This window comes from Pelodiscus sinensis, chromosome 1 (genome assembly GCF_052426305.1).
Source record: "Pelodiscus sinensis isolate ZL-2025 chromosome 1, ASM5242630v1, whole genome shotgun sequence".
Lineage (NCBI taxonomy): Eukaryota > Metazoa > Chordata > Testudines > Trionychidae > Pelodiscus > Pelodiscus sinensis.
The window spans coordinates 314,893,576-314,909,806 of record NC_143052.1 but is presented as its reverse complement, the minus strand read 5'-3'; positions in this window follow the sequence as shown (position 1 = coordinate 314,909,806).

Sequence of the window (16,231 nt, the reverse complement as noted above, 5' to 3'; positions counted from 1 at the left end):
GGTAGTGTAGACATACCCCATGACAGCCGCGCACTTCCTGAGCAGTTGGAGCTGACTTCTACTCCCCCCCGCCAACCCAATTCCCCCTCCCTTCCCCTCGCCCAGAGCCAGGCACTCCCCCCCTGCTCTAACATAAGGCTTGGAGCCGGAGCCACCGCTGCTACCGGCACACATGTCTCCCTCCAAGTCCTGAGGTGCATGCACTGAGTGGCCAACTTTGAGCATGCTCTTGCTGGGATGCCATGCACAGGAGAGGGGAGGGGCTGTGAGCAGAGCGGCGGTCTGTGAGCACAGGCTGGCTGGGATGCTGAGTGCAGAGGGCTGGATGTGAGCACGCACTGACTGGGACGCCATGTGCGGGAGGAGAGGGGGGCTTTGAGCAGAGCGGTGGGCTATGAGCACACATTGGAACATGGCTCAGAGCAGCCCACCCATGGGCAGCCTTGTGCAGAGCATCCAGCCTGAGCAGTAACATCAGGAGCCACAATTTTTTAATCAAAGAGTTGCATGCGGGGGCCACCCCGGCTTAAGATAAGAAAGAAAAAGATTATTTTAACAGAATTGTTTTGACCGTTGCAGATATCTAAAACTCTGGTCTTAATTATTTGTTTTTAAATCCTGTGTTACTAATTAATACATGGTAAATTGTATTGCATTAAGACCAGATCTTTGCTATGCGATAGAGTTCTGGCTCTTATGAGTTAGAAGTAGCAAGTGATACTGTTTTGTAGGATAAAACCTTCTTTGCAAGCTCTTTGAAACATGCATCTCTGTGTTAGAAAGGATGATGATACATGTACTCCAGAGTCTTAGAGGGGTAGCACTGCTAGTCTGTAACTAAAAACACTTAAAAACAATGGTCCTGTAACACCTTAAAGACTAACAAAAATATATAAGTAGTATCATGAACTTTCCTGAGCACAGTCCACTTCTTCAGCCATGGGTAGTGTTAATTTTCTTTTCATTTGATTTCATATTAAATAATCATAAGTATTGCTCCTTGTTAATTTTCCCTTGTTTTAATATATTTTCTTCCACACTTATGGACCACTTAAAATATATATTTATATCTATGATTTGTGTACGTACAGGTGGGTACACATCCACATACTACCTCAATATTGGTGTTGCACCCAAGAAATTTCACCCTGTCCAAAAGAAAATTCAACCCACCCAAGGATGGAAACTCTTACATGGAACATTCTACCATCCCTGGCAGTGAGGCTGGTAGCAGTAAGCCCTTCTAAATAGTAGGAATTGAAAGGGCTTGCAGCTACGGTCCCCCACTAATGTGATGCCTGAGAGCTGCAAGGAAGGCCTCGCAATCCCTTTCAACTCCTATTTAAAAGTTCTGCCCCTTATATCCGAGGCCCTGCCACTTCCAAAGCGGTCCATGACCACTTCAAAAAAATTTGAAGTGGCCCCCATTCAAAAATTATTGCTCACCTCTGATCTACAGCAACAATTCCTATCATCACTGTATTAAGTCTGCACTGAAACAGAGTTGTAGCACTCCTGCTATGCTACTATAGCAATTTTAGATACTCCTCGGGCAATTGTGCACCACCACACAAGTGCAGAATTAATGCCTCCCCAATTTTCCTCTTGCAGCTTAATTGCTTCTCATGGGGAGGCAAAGGGAAGCTGCAATTACACATTTCACCCACAAGGGACTGATGTGCCAGAAGAGAGAGCAGTTAACTAACTTAGGGTATGTCTACACTACAAAGTTAATTCGAACTAACAGACGTTAGTTCGAATTAACTTTGATAGGCGCTACACTAGCAAATCGCTAGTTTGAACTTAATTCGAACTAGCGGAGCGCTTAATTCGAACTAGGTAAACCTCATTCCACGAGGACTAACGCCTAGTTCAAATTAAGTAGTTCAAATTAAGGACTGTGTAGCCACTTAATTCGAACTAGTGGGAGGCTAGCCCTCCCCAGCTTTCCCTGGTGGCCACTCTGGGCACCACCAGGAAAACTCTTCTGCCCCCCTCCTGGCCCCGGAGCCCTTAAAGGGACATGGGCTGGCTACGGTGCCCGTGCCAGGTGCAAGCCTGCCAGCACCCAGCCAGCACACCCTGCACTTGGCACGGCACGAATCAGCCACCCGCTGCCACCCAGCCCTCCGCCTCTTCCCGGGACCAGGCTGGCGGCTCCCGGGAGCCTGCCCAGGTCCGCAAGAGGCGCCCGCCTGGTCTAGTACAGACATCGTGGACTTGGTGTCCTCTAGTCCTTCTATTATGGGAACTAATGAAGAACTTTTCTTTATGCACCCTCTCCACACCACTCATGCTTTTATAGACCTCTATCATATCCCCCCTCAGTCTCCTCTTTTCTAAGCTGAGAAGTCCCAGTCTCTTTAGCCTCTCTTCATATGGGACCTGTTCCAAACCCCTGATCATTTTAGTTGCCCTCCCCTCATAGACTCATAGACTCATAGACTTTAAGGTCAGAAGGGACCATTATGATCATCTAGTCTGACCCCCTGCACAGTGCAGGCCACAGAATCTCGCCCACCCCTCTTAGAATAATCCTCTCACCTATATCTCAGATATTGAAGCCTTCAAATACTTTGAAGGCCCCAACATGCAGAGAGTCCTTCAGCTGTGATCTGTGCCCAATGCTACAGAGGAAGGCGAAAAACCTCCAGGGCCTCTGCCAATCTACCCTGGAGGAAAATTCCTTCCTGACCCCAAATATGGCGATCAGCTAAACCCTGAGCATGTGGGCAAGACTCACCAGCCAGACACCCAGAAAGTTCCCTATAATGAATGGTCAATTAGTTACCAAGATCATGTTATTTCATCCAACCATCCCCTTATCATAGAATCATAGAACTGGAAGAGACCTCAGAAGGTCGTCAAGTCAAGCCCTCCGCTCTAGGCAGGACCAATCCCATCTAAATCAACCCGGCCAGGGCTTTGTCAAGCCGAGACTTAAACACCTCTAGGGATGGAGACTCCACTACTTCCCTAGGTAACCCATTCCAATGCTTCACTACCCTCCTAGTAAAATAGTTTTTCCTAATATCCAATCTGGACCTCTCCCACCACAACTTGAGACCATTGCTCCTTGTTCTGCCATCTGTTACTACTGAGAACAGCCTCTCTCCATCCTCTTTGGAACCTCCCTTCAGGAAGTTGAAGGCTGCTATCAAGTCCCCCCTCACTCTTCGCTTCTGCAGACTAAACAGACCCAAGTCCCTCAGCCTCTCCTCGTAGGTCATATGCTCCAGACCCCTAATCATTTTGGCTGCCCTCCGCTGGACCCTCTCCAATGCGTCCGCATCCTTTTTGTAGTGGGGGGCCCAGAACTGGACACAGTACTCCAGATGTGGCCTCACCAAAGCCGAATAAAGGGGAATAATGACATCTCTGGATCTGCTGGCAATGCTCCTCTTAATGCAACCTAATATGCCATTAGCCTTTTTGGCTACAAGGGAACACTGTTGACTCATATCCAGCTTCTTATCCACTGTAACCCCCAGGTCCTTTTCTGCAGAACTACTACTTAACTGGTTGGTCCCCAGCTTGTAACTATGCTTTGGATTCTTCCGTCTTGTTGAACCTCATCAGATTTCTTGTGGCCCAATCCTCCAATTTGTCTAAGTCACTCTGGACCCTATCTCTGCCCTCAAGCGTATCTACTTCTCCCCCTAGCTTAATATCATCTGCAAACTTGCCGAGGGTGCAATCCATCCCCTCATCCAGGTCATTAATAAAGATATTGAACAAAACCGGTCCTAGAACCAAACCTTGGGGCACTCCGCTAGAAACCGACCGCCATCCTGACATCGAACCGTTGATCACTACCCGCTGGGCCCGGCCTTCTAGCCATCTTTCTATCCATCTTACCGTCCATTTATCCAATCCACATTCCCTTAACTTGCTGGCAAGAATATTGTGGGAGAAGGTATCAAAAGCCTTGCTAAAGTCAAGTATATCACATCCACTGACTTTCCCACGTCCACAGAGCCAGTTACCTCATCATAGAAGCTAATCAGATTGGTCAGGCATGACTTGCCCTTTGTGAATCCATGCTGACTATTCCTAATCAGTTTCCTCTCTTCCAAGTATCTCAAAATGGATTCCTTAAGGATCCCTTCCATGATTTTTCCAGGAACCGAGGTAAGACTGACCGGCCTATAGTTCCCTGGATCGTCCTTCTTCCCTTTTTTGAAGATGGGCACTACATTTGCCTTTTTCCAATCATCCGGGATTTCTCCCGACCTCCACGACTTTTCAAAGATAATGGCCAAAGGCTCCTCAATGACATTTGCCAACTCCTTCGGTACCCTCGGATGCATTAAGTCTGGACCCATGGATTTGTGTACGTTTAGTTTTTCTAAATAGTTCCTAACCTGTTCTTTACCCACCAAGGGCTGTCCATCTTCATCCCATCTTGTGTCATTTAGCGCATTAGTCCGGGAGCCCACCTTGTCCGTGAATACAGAGGCAAAGAAAGCATTGAGTACTTCTGCTTTCCCCACATCATCTGTCACTAGGTTACCTCCTTCATCCAGTAGGGGCCGCACACCCTGTCTGATCACTTTCTTATTATTAACATGCCTGTAGAAACCTTTCTTGTTATCCTTCACATCCGTAGCCAATCGCAATTCCATTTCCGCTTTCGCCTTCCTGATAACCCCCCGGCATTCTTGAGCTATACATTTATAGCTCTCCCTGATCATTTGTCCAAGTTTCCACTTTTTGTAAGCTTCCTTTTTGTGCTTAAGTTTACCAAGGATTTCCCCTGTAAGCCAATCCGGTCTCCTACCATGTTTGCCTCTCTTGCTACGTGTCGGGATGGTTACTTTCTGTGCCTTCAATAAGGCTTCTTTAAAATACTGCCAGCTGTCCTGGACTCCTTTCCCCTTCATGTTAGCATCCCAGGGGATTCTGCCCATCAGGTCTCTGAGGGAGTCAAAATCTGCTTTTTTGAAGTCCAAGGTGTGTATTTTACTACTCTCTTTTCTTCCTTTGGTCAGGATCCTGAAATCTACCATCTCATTATCACTGCCTCCAAGGTTGTCACCCACCTCTACTTCCCCTATTAGTTCCTCCCTGTTTGTGAGCAGACGGTCAAGCTGCGCATGGCCCCTGGTTGGATCCTTTAGCACTTGTGTCAAGAAGTTATCCCCAATATTGTCCAAAAACTTCCTGAATTGCCTGTGTACTGCCATATTGGTTTCCCAACAGATGTCAGGGTGATTAAAGTCCCCCACAAGAACCAGGGCCTGAGATCTGGAAGCTTCTCTCAGGTGTCCGAAGAAAGCCTCATCTACCTCATCCACCTGATTCGGTGGCTTGTAGCAGACACCAACCACAACATCACTGCTGTTGTTTGCTCCTCTAAACTTAACCCATAGACTCTCAACAGGTTTTTCTCCCTCTTTATACTGGAGTTCAGAGCAGTCATAGTGCTCTCTTACATATAGTGCAACTCCTCCTTTTCTTCCCTGGATAGGGCCAAGGAGGAGGGGGACTCAGGGCTGGGAGTGGTGCGTGGTGCAGCTGGAAGTGCCACCTCAGGTCTCAGGACCTCGGCAACCTCGGGAGGTGGGTGGGTCCTGGGACAACAGGAGAAGCAGGAGCAGGGAGGGCAGTGGGAGCAGCGGGGACAGGGACAGGGACAGGAGCTGGGTGTGCCATCATTTCATATATGGTAGCACACATGTTTTGGCTCTGCTGCACCATCTGAGCCCATATTTGGGTCCCATCTAGACTGCAAGCCTCTTTCGAAAGAGTTTTTGCATTAAAGTATTTGTGCAAGAGAGCGTCTACACTGGCATGTACTTTTGTGCAAGAGATGTGCTTTTGCGCAAAAGCATCCGTGCCGGTGTAGACGCTCTCTTGCGCAAGAAAGCTCCGATGGCCATTTTAGCCATCGAGATTTCTTGCACAAGAAATTCATGTTGCCTGTCTACACTGGCCTCTTGCGCAAGAACACTTCTTCAAGAGGGCTTATTCCTGAGCAGGCGCATCATAGTTCTTGCGCAAGAACTCGCGGCCAGTGTAGACAGGCGGCAAGTTTTTGCGCAAAATCTCGCAAATGTAGACACGGCCCCTGAGCGTCCTCCTGGTCCTTCTGGGCCAGGATCCGTTGCATGCCTTGGAGGATGACCACGTGCTGTCTCATCAGGTCCCCCTGGACCCTCCTGCACTTGTGGCTCCCCCAGGGTCAGGCGGCTGCCTCAGCTGGCGGTGATCGCCCATTAGTGACACTAGTCCGGCTGTGGAGAATAAAGAGGAAGAGGCGGTCAGTCATCCATGCAGACACTGTCCCTGAGTCCGTGCCCTCCTCTGTGAGCTGAGAACAAGAGTCCTCAGGCTAGAGGGCAGGGATGTTCCAGGAGCAAGGCTATGTGTGGCCTGGACATCGGCCCTGCCTCACAGAGGCCCTGAGGTGCCCAGGGGACCATGCTTCTTGCTCCCCCCCATCCTCATCCCACAGACAGGCAGGGCAAGGGAAGTGGTCGGCCACAGTGGGATGCCATGGGCAGGAGAGGGGCCTGGAGCAGTCTGCTCTTCCATGGGGGCTGCACGCACACCTGCCAGCGCTGTCCGTGGAAGTGGGTGGTGCCTCAAGTGTGCAGGCATTCCCGTGCGTCGTGTGCGGCACTCCTAAGTCTGTGTGCAGCCATGTGTATGCACTTGTCCCCAGCCTGCTTCCAGCAGTGGTTAGTGGTGGGAGGGCATCTCCCCCAGGGGTCAGATGTGTGTGTGGCCTCCCCAGAGCCCGTGAACAGGACCCTGGGGACAGGGCCGGATGGAGGCATGGGTGAGCCGGGCAGCTGCCCAAGGCGCCAACCGATGAGGGGCGCCTGATGGCAGCTGTAAGGGGTGCATGGCGCAAGTTCTTACAGCTGCCATTAGGAGCCACGTGCCCGGATCCCGCAGCGCCGGCCCCGCGGCGCTGGCCAACAGCACCCTTCCACCCATGGCTGCGGGGCCCTGCACGGCCCGGCGTGCGTGCCAGCAGCGCTGGCCGGACCAGGCTGGGCAGCGCATGTGCTGTGCACCCTGGGGGCGGCCCCGGGCTGCGCGCCAGTGGCTGTGACCAGCTCGCGCATGCGCCGAGCACCCTGGGGGGCAGGCCCACGCATGCACCCTGCGCCTGGGGGTGGCGCCGCATGCCTGGGCCCAGGGTGCCAAAGGGCTCGGGCCAGCCCTGCCTGGAGGTGCTTTGGGGCTGCCTCCTGGGGCTGCATGTTGCAGACTGGCACTGCATGTAGTTCCACGTGCACGGAGCGTAGCACAATATCCAGGCCAAGATGACCAAGCGACGATTGCATCCCATCCCCTCTGCGCCCGCCTTCCCTGCCCTGTGTGTGTGAAAAACAGAGCACTCACCTGATGATTCCTCAGACAATGCGTTTAAGACATCCAGGCCCTGGGGTACGGGCTTGAGGGTGAGGGTGACTGTGCTGGCCGTCTCCTCCTCCTCCTCCAGCTCGTCGTTGGATTCCTCCTCCTCCTGGCCTGGGAGCCCTTGGTTGGCAAGGATGAGCATCTCCAGCCCCAAGTCCACCACCAGGGGTGAGGAAGGGGCTGAACCACCTCCCAGGATGTGGTGGAGCTCAGCGTAGTAGGGCTAGGAGTGGGGTCCTGCCCTAGAGAGAGAGCTGTGCTCCCTTGCCCTCGCATAGCCCTGGCAGAGCTCCTTCACTTTGCTCCATACTTGTATGAGGTTCTGGAAGTGGTGGCCTCTTGTGGCCAGAGCCTCGGCCATCCGACCGTATATGTCGGCGTTGTGCCACTGGGAGCCGAGATCCTGCAGGGTCTCCTGCTCACCCCACACCTACAGGAAGGCCAGGATCTCTGCCCCGGACCACGATGGCACAAACCTCTTTGGCCTCTGGCTGAGCTCTCTGGGCCAGCCCCCTGCCACAAGTGTTGTCCCAGGTGCCTGCAGCTTTAAGAGCTGGCCGGAGACAGGGACTATAGAGTTCTGATTAGTTTGGACGGGGTGGCCACCAGGGCACCTGTGCTATTTCCTGGAGGCCTCTTCTTTCAAAAGAACTCCCTCTTCTGCTCTTTCAGACAAAGACGTCTTCCTCGTGAAAGAACCCCTCCGTTCTTTCAACTTTTTGTCAAAAGAATGCAATAGCAGTATGGCTGCAAGTCTTTTTTTCTGGACTAACGGCAGTTATTCTGGAAAAACACTGCAGTGCAGACATACCCTAAGAGCCTAAATACCTCTGAGGTTCTGGGCATAAGGCCCTTAGACTTGGTGTCTGCCCTTTAGGTCTGAATAGGGTTTCCTGCCCCGCAGGTATACTAAGAAAGACTCCCTCAGGGTATGTCTACACTACAATGCTAGTTCGAACTAACATTCATAGCCGCTACACTAGCGCTCCGCTAGTTCGAATTTGAATCGAACTAGCGGAGCGCTTAGTTCGAACTAGGAAAACCTCATTTTACGAGGATTAAGCCTAGTTCGAATTTACTAGTTCGAATTAAGGGCTGTGTAGCCCCTTAATTCGAACTAGTGGGAGGCTAGCCGTCCCCAGCTTTCCCTGGTGGCCACTCTGGGCACCACCAGGGAAACTCTTCTGCCCCCCTCCCGGCCCCGGCCCCTTTAAAGGGGCACAGGCTGGCTACGGTGCCCGTGCCAGGTGCAAGCCTGCCAGCACCCAGCTGGAAGACCCTGCACCTGGCATGGCACAGAGCCACCCACCCGATGTCCCCCAGCCCACCCCCTCTTCCCGGGACCAGGCTGGCGGCTCCCGGGACCTTGCCCGGGACCGCAAGAGGCGGGCACCTTCCTGGGCTAGTGCGGACATTGTGGATCTCGTCCACGATCTCCCCACTAGGCACAGGAAAGTGGCCAGCTAGGGCAGGAGAGCTGCCAGCCTGGCCACCCAGGAGCAGGTGTGCATGATAATCAAGGGGGTCCACTGAGACCCCCGACCCTGAGCTCTGAGCTTACAATGGCCATCCTGGGTCAGACCAAAGGTCCATCTAGCCCAGTAGCCTGTCTGCCAACAGCGGCCAACCCTAGGGACCCTGGAGGGGATGGACCGAAGACAGTGACCAAGCCATTTGTCTCGTGCCATCCCTCTCCAGTCTTCCACAAACTTTGGGCAGGGACACCACTCCTACCCCCTGGCTAAGACTACTCCATGGACCCAACCTCCATGACTTGACCTCACTTCCCTTTAAACTCTGTTCTAATTGTAGCCGTCACAGCCTCCTGCAGCAAGGAGTTCCACAGGTTAACTCTTTGCTTTGTCAAGAACAACTTTCTCTTACTAATTTCAAGCCTGTTACCCATTCCTTTCCTTTGGTGTCCTCTAGTCCTTCTTTATGGGAACTCATGAAGAACTTTTCTGAATGCACCCTCTCCACCCAACCCCTGCTTTTAGAGACCTCCATCCTGTCCCCGCTCCATCTGCTCTTTTCTAAGCTGAACAGTCCCAGTCTCTGTAGCCTCTCTTCATCTGGGACCTGTTCCCAACCCCTGATCATGTTAGTTGCCCTCCCCTCTCCCACCTCCTTTTCCCAGTCTCCCCCAGTTTTGTTCAATAAAGACGGAGTCCATGTTGGAAGAAACGTTATCTTTATTTTGTACATCAATAAGAAGGGGGGCTAGGGAGGGGTAAGTGGAAGGAGGTGAGGGAGGAATGGGGTACGAGCCCCCGATGGGGAGGACTGGGCTGGCTCTGCGGACTTCTGGAGGTGGAAGCTCTCCTGCAGCCCCCCAATTGCTCCCTCTCCCCAGATGGCAGCCTGCGGCAAGTGCAGCCAGTCTGATGGCCGAGTGGTGTGATGTGCCCAGTGTGGGCACTCCGGGCACTCCAAGCCAGGACTGGTTTTCAAGCAGGGCACCCCTGAGAACTGTCTGTCCGGGGTGGGGGTCGGGTCCCTTTAAGCGCAGCCCTCGGCTAGCCTGAGACAGCAGCTCCACGCTCTAAGTCCTCCTCTGATGCCCTGCCGGCACTGCTTCCGGCCATCCTGAAGCCCTGTTCAGGGTCCACTCAATATGGACATGCTAGTTCGAATTAGCAAAATGCTAATTCGAACTAGTTTTTAGGTCTAGATGCGTTAGTTCGAATTAGCGCTGTAGTGTAGACGGACCCTCACTCCCTCACTCCCACCTAATTCTCCACTTGAGTCATTTTCTCCTGTTTTTTGTCTTGTTGCTGAAACTTTCAATTTTCTCTTTTTTTAAAAAAAAAATATTGTTCTGAGTTTCCCCTGCCACTCTTTTGTGCTACTGTTCTGTCAGCTGACGTGGCTACCATTGCATTGAGTCAGCTTAGGGTTATCATCGTTCCTGAGCAGAGGGATGGGACACCATCGCTGTGAATGGCGTCCAGTCCATCCAGTTGGGAACAATGGTAAGCGTAATTGTCAGCTCTTCCTAGTCTTGCCTGTTTACAAGAGATGCTTCATTAAATGATGCAACACAGGAGGCAGTTTGTATTGGCCCATGCGAGCTGTCCAGGCCCCACAGTGGATGTCTCAACCATCTGATGGATGGGACCCATGGTGCCCAGGGAATTATCTGGGGAAATCTAGCACAGGGCGGTCAGAGGGGGTCATGCCCCTAAGCACACACCACAGTGGTGGGAACTGGAACAACCAACAGCCTACTGTGCTCCACCATCTCCCAGCTGGGTTGCTCTACTTCACTATGGTGGTGGCCGGGAAGCAGAGTGTCCTGGCCCTAGTCTCAGTACCCAGTGGGGTGAAGCAGGAGTGGGATTTGGGGGAAGGGATAGAGAGGGCTTGGGGCTCTCAAGTTTTCCAATAAGGGCTGCTGCTAATGCAGCAGCAGCCAGAGCCCAAGACCCTATAAATTGCTGCTGGAGCACCACACACTTTGGGTAGCTCGGAGGCAGGGAGCGCCACACCCCTTATGTGCATATTGGACTGCTCTCTGTAACAGAGCAGCATTCACCTCTCTTGAGTACCCCTTCTGGCTAAGCACATGTGCCTGCACTCTCTTGTCTGACTTCGGTGACACAGTCTCTGGCCGAGTCTCACTCATTGTGTGTGCTCATCAAAACCCCTTCCAGGGTACACATCTAATCGGTGCCTATCTTGGTTAGCTCTCTTATGTCCTTTCAAGTTTGTTCCCCACTCAAAGAGAGTGGTGTCCCCAGAGCTACCCCACCAAAATACAGCATTTTTGCCCTTACCTCAGGGCTTTCTTTCAAAGTCCCATCACAGTCCAGCACTCGCCAATAGCTCTTCACAAGGAGCTGTCTGCAGTGCTGCCACTCTCTCAGGCAGCCTGTCTCCTGGTTCTGCATACCTTGTGGCCTCCAGAGACACTGACTGATACTGGTCTTTCAGCTGCTTTTATAGGACTTTCCTGGCCCTGATTGGTTGCTTCTCCCACAGCCACTCCAGTCTGCCTGGAGGACTTTTCTATTGTCTCTCTAGGCAGGGTATGGTCGGACCATAGGGCCTCCGGGAGGGGATCCCAAGGTCAGGTCAATTGCATCACGTTCCCTTTGTCTGTAAAAATGTTTATGGATGAAGGGACCTTGAGAGGTCATCGAATCCAGGCCCCTACCCTCATGGAAAGACCAAATACTGTCTAGACCATCCCTGATAGACATTCATTTAACCTACTCTTATATATCTCCAGAGATGGGGATTCCACAACCTCCCTGGGCAATTTCTTCCAGGCTGTGTCTAGACTGCATCCTTTTTCCGTAAAAGGGATGCAAATTAGACACATCGCAATTGCAAATGAAGCGGGGATTTAAATCCCCCCTGCTTCATTTGCATAAACATGGCTGCCGCTTTTTTCTGGCTCGGAGCTTTGTCGGAAAAAGCGCCAGTCTAGACGGGGATCTTTCGGAAAATAAAGCCTTTTCCGAAAGATCCCTTATTCCTTTTTTTAAGAGGTATAACGGATCTTTTGGAAAAGGCTTTATTTTCCGAAAGATCCGCATCTAGACTGGCACTTTTTTCCAGCAAAGCTCCGAGCCGGAAAAAAGCGGCAGCCATGTTTATGCAAATGAAGTGGGGGGGATTTAAATCCCCACTTCATTTGCAATTGTGATGTGTCTAATTTGCATCCCTTTTACCGAAAAAGGATGCATTCTAGACACAGCCCTAGTGTTTGACTACCCTGATAGTTAGGAACTTTTTCCTAATGTCCAACCTAAATCTCCCTTGCTGCAGTTTAAGCCCATTGCTTAATCATTCTTGTTGCTCTTCTCTGGACCCTCTCCAGTTTCTCCACATCTTTCTTGAAATATGGTGCCCAGAACTGGACACAATACTCCAACTGAGGCCTAACCAGCGCAGAGTAGAGCGGAAGAATGACTTCTCATGTCTTGCTGACAACAAGCAGTATAAGAACCTCTATAGAGTAGTGAAGGAAAAAAGAGCCTCTTCCCAGGATTATCCCTGTCCCTGTCCCTGTCCCTGTCCCTACAGATAGAATCATAGAATCATGCGGAGTATAATTTGATGTATTTCTACAACAGGGAATATAAATAACAAACCCACACCACTAGGTGGAGGCAGATATTTTGAGGAGTTTGTGAGAAAACTTTCAAAAAAGAGAAGTAATATTGGAATTCTGCTTTAAGTCATTTGGCTCACATCTCAGTAGAGTGATCTGTACAGTGCTGGATCTTTAATTTTTTTCCATGAAAGAACCTGGTTAAAATCTTTTAAATAAATCATGTTATTTCCACTCTCCTATTTGTCTGTGCTCTAATAGGGATAGAAAAAAATATAATTATTTGCTAATAATGGCTTATATTTGAATCAGGAGAGAGTTAGTAAAATTATTTAAAAAAGAAAATCTCTCTAGAAATGCATATTGTTGTTGCATCAAATTCTGCCGTCCTTGCTCAGATCCTCCCAGGTATTGAGATTCCTGGCTCCCATTGGTTTCAATGGAAATTAGTCTAAATACCTTTGAGGATCTGGGCCTCATACCCTACTCTGACAAAACTTAGGTTGAATTAGAGTCAGTGAAACACTGAGCGGGATTAAGGTGTGCATCTTACTGCACATTGTACAAAAGCTTCTTGCTATCAGTCTATTTTTTGCAGTACAGCTGCTCCCCGAGTTGCGAATGGTCGAGTTACGACCGTTCGCACTTACGACCAAAGCTCCCATGGAGCAGTCGTAAAGGCGGTCCCTGAGTTACGAATGTGACCCACGCTTACAAACAGCGCGGTCACGTGTAACTCAATGGGGTCCAAGTTACAAACTGATCGAGTTACAGCCAAGTGTTTGGTCTGTAACTCGGAGAGAGGCTGTAATGTTTTTTCTGTATTCACCAGTTTTGTTTTCTTGCCTCCTTGGACATGTTGGACTTTGTACATAATGGTGAATAAATGGTATATTTATCATCCTCTCTGATTGTAATGTGTTTTGAGTGATGGCAAATTGTCAAGCCATATTCAGTACAGGCTGATCAATTGATACTCATTAGTGAGATAAGCCTGTGAATTGTAAGCCCAGGACTTGCTAAGGGCAGGATCCCACTACTAATTGCTGCAGGACAGTGTGCGTTGCTGCAGAACTCTTAGTTGTGTATGTGCACATGACTTGTTTTTGTAAAAATCTGGCCCTGGGGCAAATAAACTAACATTCAACCAACGATTCAGCTTTTTATCTTGTAAAATACAACCAACTGATAAGTAAAATACAACCAATTAATAAGGAAAGTTTCCTTTTGAGGATATACTATTGCACCAAGATCTGAATTAAGGTTATATGCTAACTTATGAGCTCCCTGACGTCTGCACGGTGTTTGTGATGACTTTGCCACACACATTGGTGTCCTTAATCTGTTCTGTGGTCCTGGGGTTCTTTGTCACATGCACAAACATTATTCCTATTGCTGATCCACCCATAGTGGACTGATATTGGATGCCTTGCCCTCATGTGAACAGATACAACGAACAAGCATTGTTACAGTTACCTGTACATGATGCGGTGTTTTTGAAAGGCCTGAACTTATGGAGCAGGTGTAGACAGTGAGGGATGCGTAAAACTAGCAGAGACAGGAAGTCTCTCTGTGCTGACCATGCCCTTAGATTCTTGAGGAAGTGGCCTCCTGTGCATGTATTAAATATGGAGTACTCTTGAACTGTACTGCTGTACACTTTCTATCTAGCGCAGTTGTATAAGACCCCAGTTTGCACAATGGTATGGAACTGGGGCTTAGCCACGACAGACCCTGAATCAGGGAGAAAGTTTCCTAAATATGTAGTATTATTACACTAGTTTCATGTTGGTACCTGGTCAAAGTAGGCTTATCTTCTTGCTTAATTATCTTCTCTGTTGTGCTGTGAATAAATATTACTTAATGACAGTTAAGGACCATCTTATTCTGAGTTTGTACAGGTCCTAAGGCAATGAGATTCTGGCCTATGACTGGGACTATGAGGCAGTACCGCAATACAAATAATCACATGCTGATCTACAGAAATATTTTTCTGCCTTGGACATCCCCACTAACGTGAGAGATCCAGATGGATCAGTTACTGAAAATGGAAGCATGTGAACTTGACAGCTTCAGTTTGAGTCCCCTTGTTTCCTGCACTGAGTGTTTTTTCTGCTCTTTTTTGACTTCCTCAGTCATGGCATACTGTTGCAGGAAGGAGGTTTGCTGGGAAGAGATGGGGTGGATCTGACCACAAAAGGGAAGGACATCTTAATGCAGTGACTCACCAATCTTATTAGAAGGACTTTAAACTAAGTTGAGTAGGGGCAGGTGACAAAAGGCAACTAGGTTCAAAAGGTATCTTTAATAGAGGACTAGTTCTTTGGGGAGAATCAGATATGGAAAATTAGAGTAGAATTACAGGAGCAACAAGAGGGAAATCCCTGGGGGGAATTTGAAACCACTTTGAGAAAGTCCGTGAAACCACTTTGAGAAAGTTGCTAACCGGCCGCGCCGGTGTGTTTATTTACCAGCAGTGAGGCCACGGAGCCTTGCAGGTCCCTTTGGCTCTGGTTAGCCAGTCATAGCAAAAGGAGCTGTGGCTGCTGCTTCCCATGGCTCCCTTTGGCTGCAAACAGCAAATCGGATCCAATGGGAGCCACGAGGCTTTGTGGCTGCGGCACCAGTAAATAAACACACCAGTAGCCAGTTAGCAGTTTTCTCAAAGTGGTTTCATGGACCATTTTGAGTATCACTGCTTTAGACGTCTGCTCACAAATTCAAGGAATAACAGGACTAAGCAGTCAGAATTGGGAGTACTAATAGACAAGTCATAACTGAGCTTAAGTGGCATCTCAGATACTTGATGGGATAAATCTCATAAGTGCAGTATTGGCATAGAGGGGTACATCTTGTTCAGGAAGAGCATGTAGGAATAAAAGGGCGGTGGTGGTGTATTGTACACTTGTTCTGAGTTCCAGAAAGAGGCAAGAGGCAGACCAGTTGAAAGTCTCTGGGTAAAGACGAAGTGGGGAAAACACATCCAAACCAGGAGGAGGAGGGAGATGAGGCATTTCTAGAACAAATAAAACAAATATCCAGAACACAGGCCCTAATAGTAATGAGGGACTTTACCTACCTAGACATCAGTGGGAAAAGTAATATGGGAAAACACAAAATATCCAATAAGTTCTTGGAATGTCATGGGGACAATGCTTTGTTTCAGAAACTGAAGGAAGTAACCCAGGGCATAGGCATTTAAGAATTGATTCTGACCAACAGGGAGGAGATGGTTGTGAACCTGTAGGTAGAGGCCTATTTGGGTGAAAGTGATTATGAATAAGGCTGTGAATCATTCATGGAGGTCACAGAAATCATGAAACAAAAAACAGGACTATGTAGCACTTTAAAGACTAACAAGATGGTTTATTAGGTGATGAGCTTCCGTGGGCCAGACCCACTTCCTCAGATCAAATAGTGGAAGAAAATTGACACAACCATATATACCAAAGGATACAATCAAAAAAATGTACACATATGAAAAGGACAAATCAAATTTCATGTGTTCATTTTTTTGATTGTATCCTTTGGTATATATGGTTGTGCCAATTTTCTTCCACTATTTGATCTGAGGAAGTGGGTCTGGCCCAAGAAAGCTCATCATCTAGTAAACCATCTTGTTAGTCTTTAAAGTTCTACATAGTCCTGGTTTTTGTTTCAGCTACACGAGACTAACACGGCTACATTTCTGTCACAGAAATCATGGATTCTGGGACTTTCTGGGACCTTTGTGATTTCCACAGTAGTTGGCGTGGTACATCTCAGGGCATCCCTGGGGCCAGATGCTGTGCTGGAGCA